The following is a 12,516-nucleotide window of genomic DNA, read 5'->3' on the forward strand; positions in this document are numbered from 1 at the left end:
AAATATATACTGAAAGAATCCACCAATCACATCCTGAAAGAAATCCCAAAAAAGAAAATTTCCAGTAATATTATAGCCAAGTTTCAGAGCTCCAAGATTAAGGAGAAAATATTTCAAGCAACAAAAAATAAGGAATTCATATATTGTGGAGCCACAATCCAGATAAGACAAGATTTAGCAGCTTCTACATTAAAGAAATGGAGATTTTGCAATATAAACCTCAGGAAAACAAAGGAGCTAGGACTATAACTGATTATGTACTCAAAGTGAATACAATCCTTTGGGGAAGAATGGATATTCAATGAAATAGAGGACTTTCAAGTATTTCTGAAGAAAAGACCAGAGCTAAATAGATCATTTAACTTTTAAATACAATACTCAAGAGAAACATAAAAAGGTAAACAAAAAAGAAATCATGAGGGAGTCAATAAAATTAAACTGTTCATTTCTATTTGAAACTCCTAAGAACTCTATCATTATTAGGGCAGTTAGAAAGAGTATAAATAGAGGGCTTAAGGTATTAGTTAAATATAATGAGATGTAATTTCTTTTTATTACCCCTTAATTATATATGTATATATTACACACATATATAAATATTATACATATTTATATAAAATTAATGTATGAGAAAGAGAAGTGAACTGAGAGAAGGGGAAGGGAGAAGTAGAATGTGATATATTATCTAACACAAAAAAGAGCTTTTATGGTACAGAGGAAGATGGGGAAATGGGAGTGCACTTGAGATATTCTAATTAGAATTGATTTAAAGAAGGAATAGTACATACACTCAAGTTATTGAAATCTATCTTACCTACAGGAAAGGAGAAGGGGAAGGGGATAGGAAAGTGGAGAGGGGATATTCATAGAAAAGTGGGCAGATAAGGGAAAACAGCCATTAGAAGCAAAATACTTTTGAAGATGAACAAAGTGAAAAGAGAAAGAGAGCAGAACAAACAGAAAGGAAGTTGGAATGGAGGGAAATATACATTAATTATATTTGGAAAAAAAGAACTTACTACAGGTTTCTCTGAGGAAAGTTTTGTTTTTCAAATACATGGAAAACTCAGTCAAATGATTAAGATAAAAGTCATCCCCCAAATAATAAAAAGTCAAAAATATGACAATTTTCAGTCAAAGTAATTAAAGCTATCCACAACTGTGAAAATGCTCTATGTCAATATTTAGAGAAATGCAAAATAAAGCAACTCTGTGATTCCATCTCACAACTATCAAATTGGCTAATACTATAAAAAAGTGAGATGATGTTTTGGAGGAGAAAAATAGGAATAGTAATATACTCCTGGTAGAGTTGTGAACTAGTCTAATCATTGTGGAGCACACTTTAGAACTAAACCCAAAGTCCTATAAAATGTGCATATGTTTTGATGCAGCATTACTTCTATTATATTTGCATCCAAAGAAATAGAAGAAAACTAGAAAGGACCAAATGTGTACAAAAATAATTATAGCAGGTCTTTCTGTGGTGGTGAAGAATTGGAAATTGAAGGAATTAATTAGGGAATGACTTGTAGTTTATGATTGTAATGGGATCCTTTTGTGTTTTAAGGAATGATAAGCAGGGTTGCTCTGGGGGGAAAAAACCTAGAAAAACTTACATGAAATGATTTAAGTGAAATGAGTAGAACCAGAACACTGTCCACAAAAACACCCGTATTGTACAATGGTCACTTGGGAATGACTTAGATATTCTCTTCAATGCAGTGATCCAAGATAATTCTAAAGGACTGAAATTGAGAAATTCTATCCATCTCCAGAGAAACACTTGATGAAGACTGAATGAAGATCAGGACGTTCTTTTAAAAACTTAGTTTTTTTCTTATTTGATTGCTCATTTTTGGTCTCTATTTTCCTTTATAATATAACTAATATGGAAACATGTTTTTACATAATTGCACAGGTATAGTCTATATCTAATTGATTGCTATTTCAAAGAATGGATAGGGGAAGGAAGGAGGAACTGAATTTATTCAAAGTTTCAAAAAAAAAGTTAAAAAACTCGGAAGCAAGCATGGATCACTTTCTAGCAAATGGTCTTGTATATGTAGAGGTTCAATAGGAACATTTTTGATGATGTTCCAGATGAAAAACATACAAAATCATTCTATTGCCCTTCTTTTTTGTTAGAGTAGTCAGACTGAAAAGGTCTAGACCATGTGCTGAATATTGTATAGCATTGAAAGCCTAGCTCATGAGACTAATATATTGGGAATCAGCGGTTATGAATCAAACAAAAATATAATCATTTTCAGCCTCTCGAATTCAGTGTAATATCAGAAAAAGAAGGATGAAATCAAGAAAGACTGAAAATTATAATATAAGATGTAAAAAATCAATTTTTGCTTAAAATACTAAGATCAGATAAATAAGTTATAAATTATTTCTATGTCATTCACCAGGCCAAATAATAATTGAAAAATGAAACATAATCTGTGAACTCCACAGTAAAATGTTCTTTTAATTAGCTAATGTTATAAAATGTTTTAAAGATGATCAGTGCTAAGCATCTATTGACTAATGACTTAATAATCACCTATTCATTCATTTTTATGAAATTTCAGTTAAGGAAGTATTATTATGAAACTAGAAACTAGCTCAATTTTGGTAATATCTTATATTTATGCTAAGAGGGGAGAACTTTTTCTCAAAGTTAAATTCATTTTTTCCTTCAAGAATTGTATAAAACCAGCCAAAACCCTAAAATATATTCTCTCCTTCCCCTTCAGATTTCCCATCTTAATATATGACTCAGCTCTGTTTCCATTTCTTCTATGAAATCTTCCAAGTTGTTCAGGTTGTAGAGATGAGAACCACGAGGATCTTTGAGAGCAGGGTATTGACTCAGAAAAATTCATAGTAGAACTATCTGTGTTTTATTTGAACTCATGTCTCCTGGTTCTGAGTTAGTCTATCTATTTGCTTTTCTCAGAGAAGGGTTAGAAAAAAGACATTAAAAATTATTATTGAGGCAGATAGGTGGCAGAGTGGATAAAGTACCAGGAGGAACTCAATTTAAATCTGGATTCAGAAATTTTCTGACTGTGTGACCCTGAACAAGTCACTTAACCTCAATTGCCTAGATTTTGCTGTTTTTCTGTCTTAGAACTGATACTAAGACAGTTTTTTTTAATGACAGAATTTGCTGTTGAACCCTTTCCAGGAAAAACTAAAGAGTCTTGTTAAACAGAGGAGATTGCCACAGAACTCTAAAGAGGCAAAATTAAGTCCATTGAACATTGGGTAGAATTTAATTTGATTGGCCAGATATTGCTAAACATCTAAAGGACATCATAGGGCATTGTTTAGAGTGTTGAGCCTGGAGTCAGGAAAACTTATCTTCCAAAATTCAAAACCAGTTTCAAGACAACTTGTTAGCTGTATGATCCTGGGCAAGTCACTTAACCCTGTTTGCCTTATTTGTTCAACTGTAAAATGAGCTGAAGAAGGAAATGCCAAATCATTAATGCATTTTCCCCCCCAAAAAAACACCTACATGAAGTCAGAAGAGATGAATGGAAATGAAATGACTGAACAATAAGAAATTAAGCATTTAGAGTATGGAAAGAACTGCATTAGGACTAAGAAGGAAGTAAAAAAAAATGAGAACTGTGCAATGCTGCCTTCCTTGACTGCATATTAGTTATATGACTTGAAAAATTAAATAGTATACAGAAAAGTGAAAAGTAAATAATTGGACATAATAACTAGCATTTATGTAATTCTTACATCAGACATAATGCCAAGAACTTTACAAATATTGTCTATTTAGTCCTCAAAATGACCATTTGTGGTAGTTGCTGTTATTATTCATATTTTGCAGTTATGGTACTGAGGTTGAGGGACTTGCCTATGATCACAAAGTTAGTAGGTATCTGAGCCTACATTTGAACTCAAGCCTTTTTGATCCCAGGAATAAGAACTTAACCATGTTGCCACTTACCTGCTTATCAGTCAACTCAATCCAAGGATATAAGGAGTAAGATGGGATTCATATCATTATCAACTTTAGGAATCATAGAAGACTTATCGGAAGGAGTAATAGTTAAGGTATAAGTTCAATAGGCAGTTCATCAATATACAGTGAGCTCAATGACAGCAGGATATGTGCCCCCTCAAAAAAATTCTGAGAAAATAGTCTACATTGAGAGACAGACAGAGTATATAGAACTACACAATAATTCAGTAATCTGCCCTTATCAGACAGTTTCCAGAGTTCTGGATTTAATTCTACATACCACAATCAAGACAGGAAATATATGGACTGGGATGTATCTAGAAAAAAGACAAAATTTGGATTGAAGAGAACATAAATTTTGTCATTTGAACATCAGTTGAAGGAAAAAAAAAGATGCTTCTTTTGGAGAAAAGAATAATCAGGTGGAGTAGGTATTTTATTTTTAAATATAAGATGGTCTGCCAAGAGAATGTTGTACATACTAACAGCAATAATGTATAATGATAAACTGTGAATGACTTAACAATTATCAGCAATATAAGGATCAGGATAACTTCAAGGTACACTCAATGAAAACGGTGATCCAACACCATAGAAGAAACTGAAAACTTGTGACATCAGATTGAAACAGACTATTCTTCATTTTATTTTCTCCATTAATTTTTCTCTAGTGTAAGCAATATGTGTCTTCTTTCACAACATGAAAATGGAAATATGTATTGCATGCTATCACAGGTACAACCCATGTCATGTTACCTGTTATCTCAGGGAGTATAGGGGAAAGGGTGGAAAGGAAGGAGAGAACATGGTTCATAAGATGTCACAAAATAATTGTTAAAATTGCATCCATATGTATTTTGGGGAAAATGCTAAATTTTAAAAATTGTACTTAAAATAGTTAACAAATTTAAAAATTAATACTGTAAAAATATATTAGAAGGTCTGTCATTTAGAAGTGAGTTTAGATCTAGTCTGGTTGGTTCCAATAGGCAGAGAAGCAATGAATGGAAGCTTCAAAGAGTCCAATTTAGGCTTAGAGTAAGAAAACTTCCTCAGTCAAAGCTATAAAAAAGTAGAGTGAGCTGACTATAAAAATAGTAGGTTTCCATTCATTAGATATATTTTAAAATAATTTAGAAGATGTTTATTCATCAGTGATGTCACATAAAGTATTCTGTCAAGTTATGGGTTAGATTAAATGGTATCTAAAGTGCTATCCAACTTGAAGATTCTTTGAGATCATTATCAAAGATAGGCACGAATTGAACTGGTAGGATTAGGATGTTGAGTGGTGGGCATTTCAATTATAAATAACACCTTAAATATAAACATCTTGGAGAAAATACTTGGGATATGTCTGAAGGATCCTATGATATATGATTGATGTTCAGATAAAAAAGGAAAATACTAAAATTAAATTTATCTTAAGAAGATGCTGTGTGGTTCATTGGAGATATTATGGGAAAGGATATAGAATTCTTTGATTCTATTGTCCCTTTAACAATAGATCTGCTACAGTGAAACAAACTGCGAGGTAGCTTTTTTTCATCATACACTTTGAAGAAATGTATATATGGTGAATATAATTCCATATAAGAAGTTCCATCCTATAAGTTTTTATTGCTCTAAAATTCATTGAACAGAGGGAGGAACACATTTTCAAGGTACATGATGTATTTAAATAAAATCTATGCTTTTTGGTTCTTCATCCCTTTAGTGATTAATGTCCCTAAGATACTTACAAAGAATATCGATTGAGCCCCTAAGCTATAAACTTTTCACTCATCATATGCCTTCTATCCAATCATGAGCAAAATTACAAGATGATAAAATATTAAATGTTTTAGAACCCTCTTTTCTTCTCACTTGAAAGCAGCTGATTTGAGCATAAAGCCTTCCATTCTTTGAAAAATCATCATTCTAACAGAGCAAAAGTAGAATTTTTTCTTTCACCTTATCTGAATACCACATGAATCACTTGTCCCATAGCACATTATTCATTCTGCTACACCTTCAAATGATCCAAGGGATAGAAATATTCAAACTCAGACGTGCACAATTTGATCTTATTTTACACTGGACATTAGAGAAATAGCCTATCAAAAGCTAATTGGTTTGTCTTTCTTCAAATATTTATTAGTATGTGAACAATAGAGTAAATCAGAGCATAGGAATTTCTCAGAAGTATTCTGATAATTACTATGACCTTTACAAATGTAATTGTAATTTGATGGGTGGAAAAGTGAATTCCCTATGTAGATTTATTAAAAGTATTTAAAAGAAAGCAACAGTATATCTACCCCATTTTCAAAAAAAAATGGCAAAAATATTACCCTCCACTATTCGCTATCAAAAGGCAAAAAAATAACATCTATCTGAAACAAAAAAAAAAATCATTAAGAGATATAGTATAGATCTAGCTCACTAAGAAATTTTATATGGGCTGGTTCCTCAATACCATATAAAACGGTCTAAGCACAACTAATGAAAATAGGAAAGCAGGTGGTTCCAACTTGCAGCCTGAATTCTGCTGGAAAAGAATCTTGAAAAGATGCTGAGTTGATACTCTGGTTTGATCCTTTTAAGTCTAAATTAAAAGGATAACTCAAAATCTCTTTGGGTTTCTCTCCGGGTGTGTGAATTTCTATAGTACGATGCAGGTTGTGATTTTTATAATACACATTTCTTTTGTTTTTATTCTCACACAAAAGATTGCATTATATGTTGGGATCAAAGACTGCCTTTGTATTTTGTAATGAAAAATATAACCATTTTGGGAGAAGTTAACACCAAACTTCCAATCTTCACAAATTAATTGTCCATATAATATATTTACATTTAATTCATTTTCCTGTGAAAATAAAATATGATTTAACTAGGTGACTTTTTTAAATTATGGAATTATATCCTTTCAATAAGAATTGATGAAGTGCTTTCTAAGTGTTCAGAAATGAAGATGGGAAGACGAAAATCAAATAATCCATGCCCTAAAGGAGTTTACAATCTATTTTTCAATGAGTAAAACATTGCTAAAGAACAGCTAGGTGGTGCAGTGTATAAAGTGTCCAGAACTGAAATCAGGAACTCTTCCTGAGTTTAGATCTGACCTCACTTATTGTATGTGTGACCCTGGTCAAGTCACTTCACTTGTTTGTCTCAGTTTCCTCATATCTAAAGTGAGCTAAAGAAGAAAACAGCAAACTGCCCCAGCAGTCTTGCCAGTAAAATCTCAAATGGGATAAAAAAAGCATCATACATGACTTAAAAAACAACAAAAATTATTGTAAAGTTAGAAGATCACATTTGGCCACAAATCTAGAACTTGAAGAACACTAATTCAACCTTTTCCCATTATAGAAGAACTCTCAGATCCAGGGAGTTTGCAAAGTAAATTAACTGCTCAAAGTTGTACAGGAAGTAAGAAGCAGAACTGAGATTCAATCCAAATAATATAATGGATACCATTTTTGTTTAGTTTCTAAGATTTCTGATATGATTTATTTGTTTGCTAAAGTCAAAACTTTCTAGTAAATTGAAACATCCTGGAAAATGAATTTGAGATCAATCAGAGATTTAGTGTAAGAAGATAAAGGAGAGGAAAATCCAGACTTCTTTGATAAGTAACTTGGGAACTCTTCCCTCAGAAATGACTTTTTTGGTAGCCAACAAAATGTGAATATGATTGAGTAGTCATTAAATTTCTTGCTTCTCTCATTCAGGATTCTCATAAGGAAGGCCTGTCAGTCACTGCTGGTGCCACCACCCCTCCATTAGGCTGGACAGTGTACACACAAGTCAGTTATTTCTTTCTGATCCCATCATTAGAAGTTTCTCATATCTTGCCTCTTGGACAAGCTTCAACAAATTATGCTTAGCAAGTTCATGAATTTATATATATGCACATATATCCATAATTTGTTATGTGCGGTGACTCTCTGGGAGAAGAGGAGAGAAGATACTGTGAGAAATTTAGGGGATATATAAACAAAATATATCAATAAAATATTTCTTTTTCCCTACATTGAACTTAAAACTTTCACCTTACTACTTACATTGAGGTTTCCTTATTCTCACCTCTGTATGAAGCAGATCTCGTCTTAATCCCGCCTTCCTCGTGAAAGCTCTTCAAATCATTAAGATCATTTATTGTGTCTCCTCTAAGATGGCTTACTCAACTAGATAGAATTGTAGCACCTTGGAATTATCAAGGAGATCAGGGATGCCGGGTTTTAATGGTGCTGGCTTGCAGCTGAAGTGTTCCCTCTATCTTGATCCTCATGAGCAATCTCCCTTAAACCAGGGATTGCCAGGTGCTGATGAAATTTCTGAAACTGCTTTTCTATCCTAAGGATTGTTAGCATCTGAAAGCAAAGTAAACAGAAGCAGCACCTGCCATAATATAGCAGGAAAGATATATTGGGCAATTAATATATTTCAGAAAAAAGTTATCAGTAAGTCTGATCAGGGGCTGTTGGAGGGCTAGAGACTGGGCAGGTGCAGCTCAGGCTGAGTAGCAGCGCAGCAGGTGGCAGCAGGAGGAGCACAGGCTGGATGGCTGGGGAAAACTTACCATGAGAAAAAGAGAAGAAGAGGGAGGAGTTACAGCCAGCTTCTAACCAATCACACAACCACACAAACGTGAGGTACACAGGAAAAGGGGAAAGGATTCTAGGTAATACAGAAAGGAATTTGGGGTAATGTAGTTTGTAGGGGTTCAAGAATTTCCAACTATACAAAGACTAATGGAAATAATTAACAACTTCATCAAAGTTGCAGGATACAAAATAAACCCACATAAATCATAAGCATTGCTATTTATTTCCAACACAACTCAGCAACAGGAGTTTGAAAAAGAAACTCTATTTAAAATCACTTTAGACAATATAAAATACAAAGGAATCTGTCAAGATAAACACAGGAATTATATGAACAGAACTACAAAACACTTCACACAATTAAACTTGAACTAATAATTGGAAAAATAGCAATTGCTCATGAGTAGGTTGAGCTAATATAATAAAAATGACAATCCTACCCAAATTAATTTACTTATTCAGTGCCATACCTATCAAACTAAAACTTTTTTTTCATAGAATTAGGAAAAAAATATAACAAAGTTCAGCTGAAAGAACAAAAGATCAAAACTATCAAGGGAACTAATGGAAAAAAATTATAAAGAATGGGGGCCTAGAAGTACTAGATCTTAAACTGTACTACAAAGCAGTGATCATCAAAACAATATGATACTGGCTAAGAGACAGAAGGGAGGATCAGTGGAATAGACTTGGGGTCTCAGCAAGATAGTATTCGATAAACCCAAAGATCCTAGCTTTTGGGACAAGAACTCACTATTTGACAAAAACTGCTGAGAAAATTGGAAAAAAAAGTATGGGAAAAATTAGGTTCAACATCTCTTCCCTATATCAAAATAATTCAAAATGGGTAAATGACTTAAATATAAAGGGGGAAATTGGGTGAACATAGGAATGATGAACTACTTGATTTCTATATGAACTGGAAAGACCTCTATGAATTGATGTGGAGTGAAATGAACAGAAGCAGAACATTGTACATAGAAATGGAACACTGGGAATGATCAAATGTAACAGACTTTGTTACTAATAACAATGTTATTAGGACATCTCTAAAGAACTTAAGAGAAAAATGCTATCCACAGCGAGAGAAAGAACTGTGGGAGTAGAAACACAGAAGAAAAGCATATAATTTATCACTTGTTTATATGGGCATATGATTTGGACTTTTTAATTTTAAAGATACTCTATTATAAAAATGAATAATATGGAAATAAGTATCAAGTGATAACATATGCATAACCCAGTACAATTCTTTGTTATCTACAGGAGGGGGGAGCAAAGAGGGAAGGGAGAAAAAAATGAATCATGTCACTATGGAAAAATATTTAAAATTAAAAGGAAAGGATTGATCATTATATATTTCTCCACTCACCATGACACTTTATCTGACTGCCCCATCTATGAAGTGACTTTTAGTTCCCATATATAGATAAATATCTGTTTAATTCTTTCTCTAAAATTCTCTATTAAAACCCTGCACAATTTAGCTTGGAAAATTATATGACTACAAACTTGAATTCTTCTATGAGACTTGTTTCTTCCCTTGAGTGTGACCTGGGGCTCTAAGATGCCTGTCTGATCATGGTCTCAGAAGATTCTTCAGTGCTAGTCCCCTTTTATGATTTGTTCTTTATGAATTCAATCATCATACACATTGTATTTAGTCAACTTCTGCTTTCCAGAGTTATTCAAATATTTGAAGCCACTGAGGAAGAAATCTTAAAAATTCTAACCCTTTCCAGGTTGTGAAGGTACCTGCTCAATTGGTATGTAAATGCTTAATATATTTGCATTGATTTTAGTGTTTCAACTATGAGAATTTATAATCAGGAAAACAAGACTCACCAATAAAGAGAAAGGGAAAAAAGTGACAGATCCAGGAAAATATTTTTGATACCTAATAAGTTTCCATAAGAGATTAAGATATTGGGAACCTATCCTCAGTAAATTTCCTCCCTTTGAAGAGTACGAATACTACAAAGGATTTTCTTGTCTTGTAAGAGCATAAAGTGTTTCTCATCCTTTTATAAGAATAAAGGCAACAGTTAAGGACTGAATTATCATTTCACTATTTTCAGCCTAGGAACTATTTTAAAAAACAAAAAGAATGTATTTTTAAAGGTAGCAAAAGAAAAGTTACTTATTACTTACAGGACTTGGAAAGCAGAAAAAAAAAATTCAAGTCTCTTTCTCTACCAATGGAGTAGATAAAGGTCATCTCTTCACTCATTTGAATGAGGAAAGGATATAGAGTGAAAGACAGATGATGTGCTTCAGGCAAGATGAAGGAAATTATCCTCAGAGTATTAGGAAAAGGTCCCAGAAAATCCATCCATATTAATGTGTCAACATCCTTAATCCATCACCATTAAGGTACATGCACCTTCCTTAGCAAATTCTTATTTTCAGAAAGTTAGAGGAAGTATTCATTTATTCTTGCTTTGGGGCTTCAAATTTTCAAGTTAGAGAAAGTAGTTTCTGGTTGGAGAAAGATTTTTATTTTTAATAGATTTGCCCTTTTGACTGTTCAAAAAATCACTATTTAAGTCTTCTTGCTTTATAACTGGACAGAGCCATGTCCTGTCTTTGACCAAAGGAAATAGGTTTCTGAAAGAAATATAGATGTGACCCAATCAATAAAGGCAAGGCCAACATAATGTCAACTGATAGAGAACAGAGATTCAAACTCTTTTATCTCTAGATTCATTTAGGTAGGTCATTTCAAATTGGTACAGAGTAGAATATCAGTTGTCATTGCTCTCTATATTTTTTCCATTTCTTTTACACTGGCTTAGAAACCCAATTGCTACATTGGAACCTGATCTCTGGTACACCATTAAATGTGTACTCTGTAATTAGGTCACCACATTTTCTCATTCTTTAGCATTTTTTTCCTTCCAAAGAATCACCATATAAGATTTATCTAGAGTGCTATTTGTCTTCCTATAGATCATTATTATGTTTTTCTGAGTGCCAGAAAAAGAGTACATTACTTAAGCTATCTGCTTGTTCTCTCTCCAGTTATATGATGGACCCATTTCCTTTTCTAATCTTGTTTCCTTGACATATGTAATATCACTTTGTGCACATGGGTTGACATTGAAAATTTGTTGTATCTTCCTTGATATCAATTTCTTGATATCCACAAGCCACAACTTTGACTTCTCAGAGATTGTTGTTTTTCAATACTCATAACCATATTGAAAGACTAGAAAAAAATTTGTCTTAAAGATGCTTTGCTTATTTGTTTTTGCATCATGGAAGAATTTGAGTTTTGAAAGCACTATGTGAATTGTTCAAGTTCAATTCAGCTTTCTTTCCTCCAATTCAGTTTTGGACCCAAAATAATGTCTTCCTGTATGGCTTCTCATGGATATATGTATTATTAAACTGTCTCTTTAAAATTATTGTTTAAATATATTCTGTAGACTAGATCATAAGAATTATTTATCCATTTAGTTTTCTTTCTTGTGAAGATTATTGGGTCTATCCACTATGATATATTGCACTGAAGAGGGAATTTGATGTTCTGAGGTTTGAAATAATTAGCAAGCTGTTATCCAAATATAAGCATATTTGGAGGACCACATAATAAAGAAAGAATACTATTTCTTTGGGGTCTTGGAAGGTCTTTCTCTATGACCTTTCCCTCATGTGTATGTATTAAATGCTTCACTTGAATGTGATGATATAGGACTGAGAGTGCATTTTTTGTTTTCTTTTATCTTTGGTGGTGGCCACTTTTGTCTACTTTTTAAAAAAAATCTTGGATATGATAAATTCAGAGCAAGAAGAACCAACCTTCTGATCATGATTGCTGTGGAAAGGAAAACTGAAGCAAGTTTTGGACTTTCTGCCAATCAGGTGGAACAAACAGCAGTTGGAATGTTAGAGAGAAGATATTGATAAGAATGACAATTGGTGGGGGAGGGGCAACTGGGAGTG

The sequence above is a fragment of the Monodelphis domestica genome, chromosome 6, assembly GCF_027887165.1.
Source record: "Monodelphis domestica isolate mMonDom1 chromosome 6, mMonDom1.pri, whole genome shotgun sequence".
NCBI classification, from domain to species: domain Eukaryota; kingdom Metazoa; phylum Chordata; class Mammalia; order Didelphimorphia; family Didelphidae; genus Monodelphis; species Monodelphis domestica.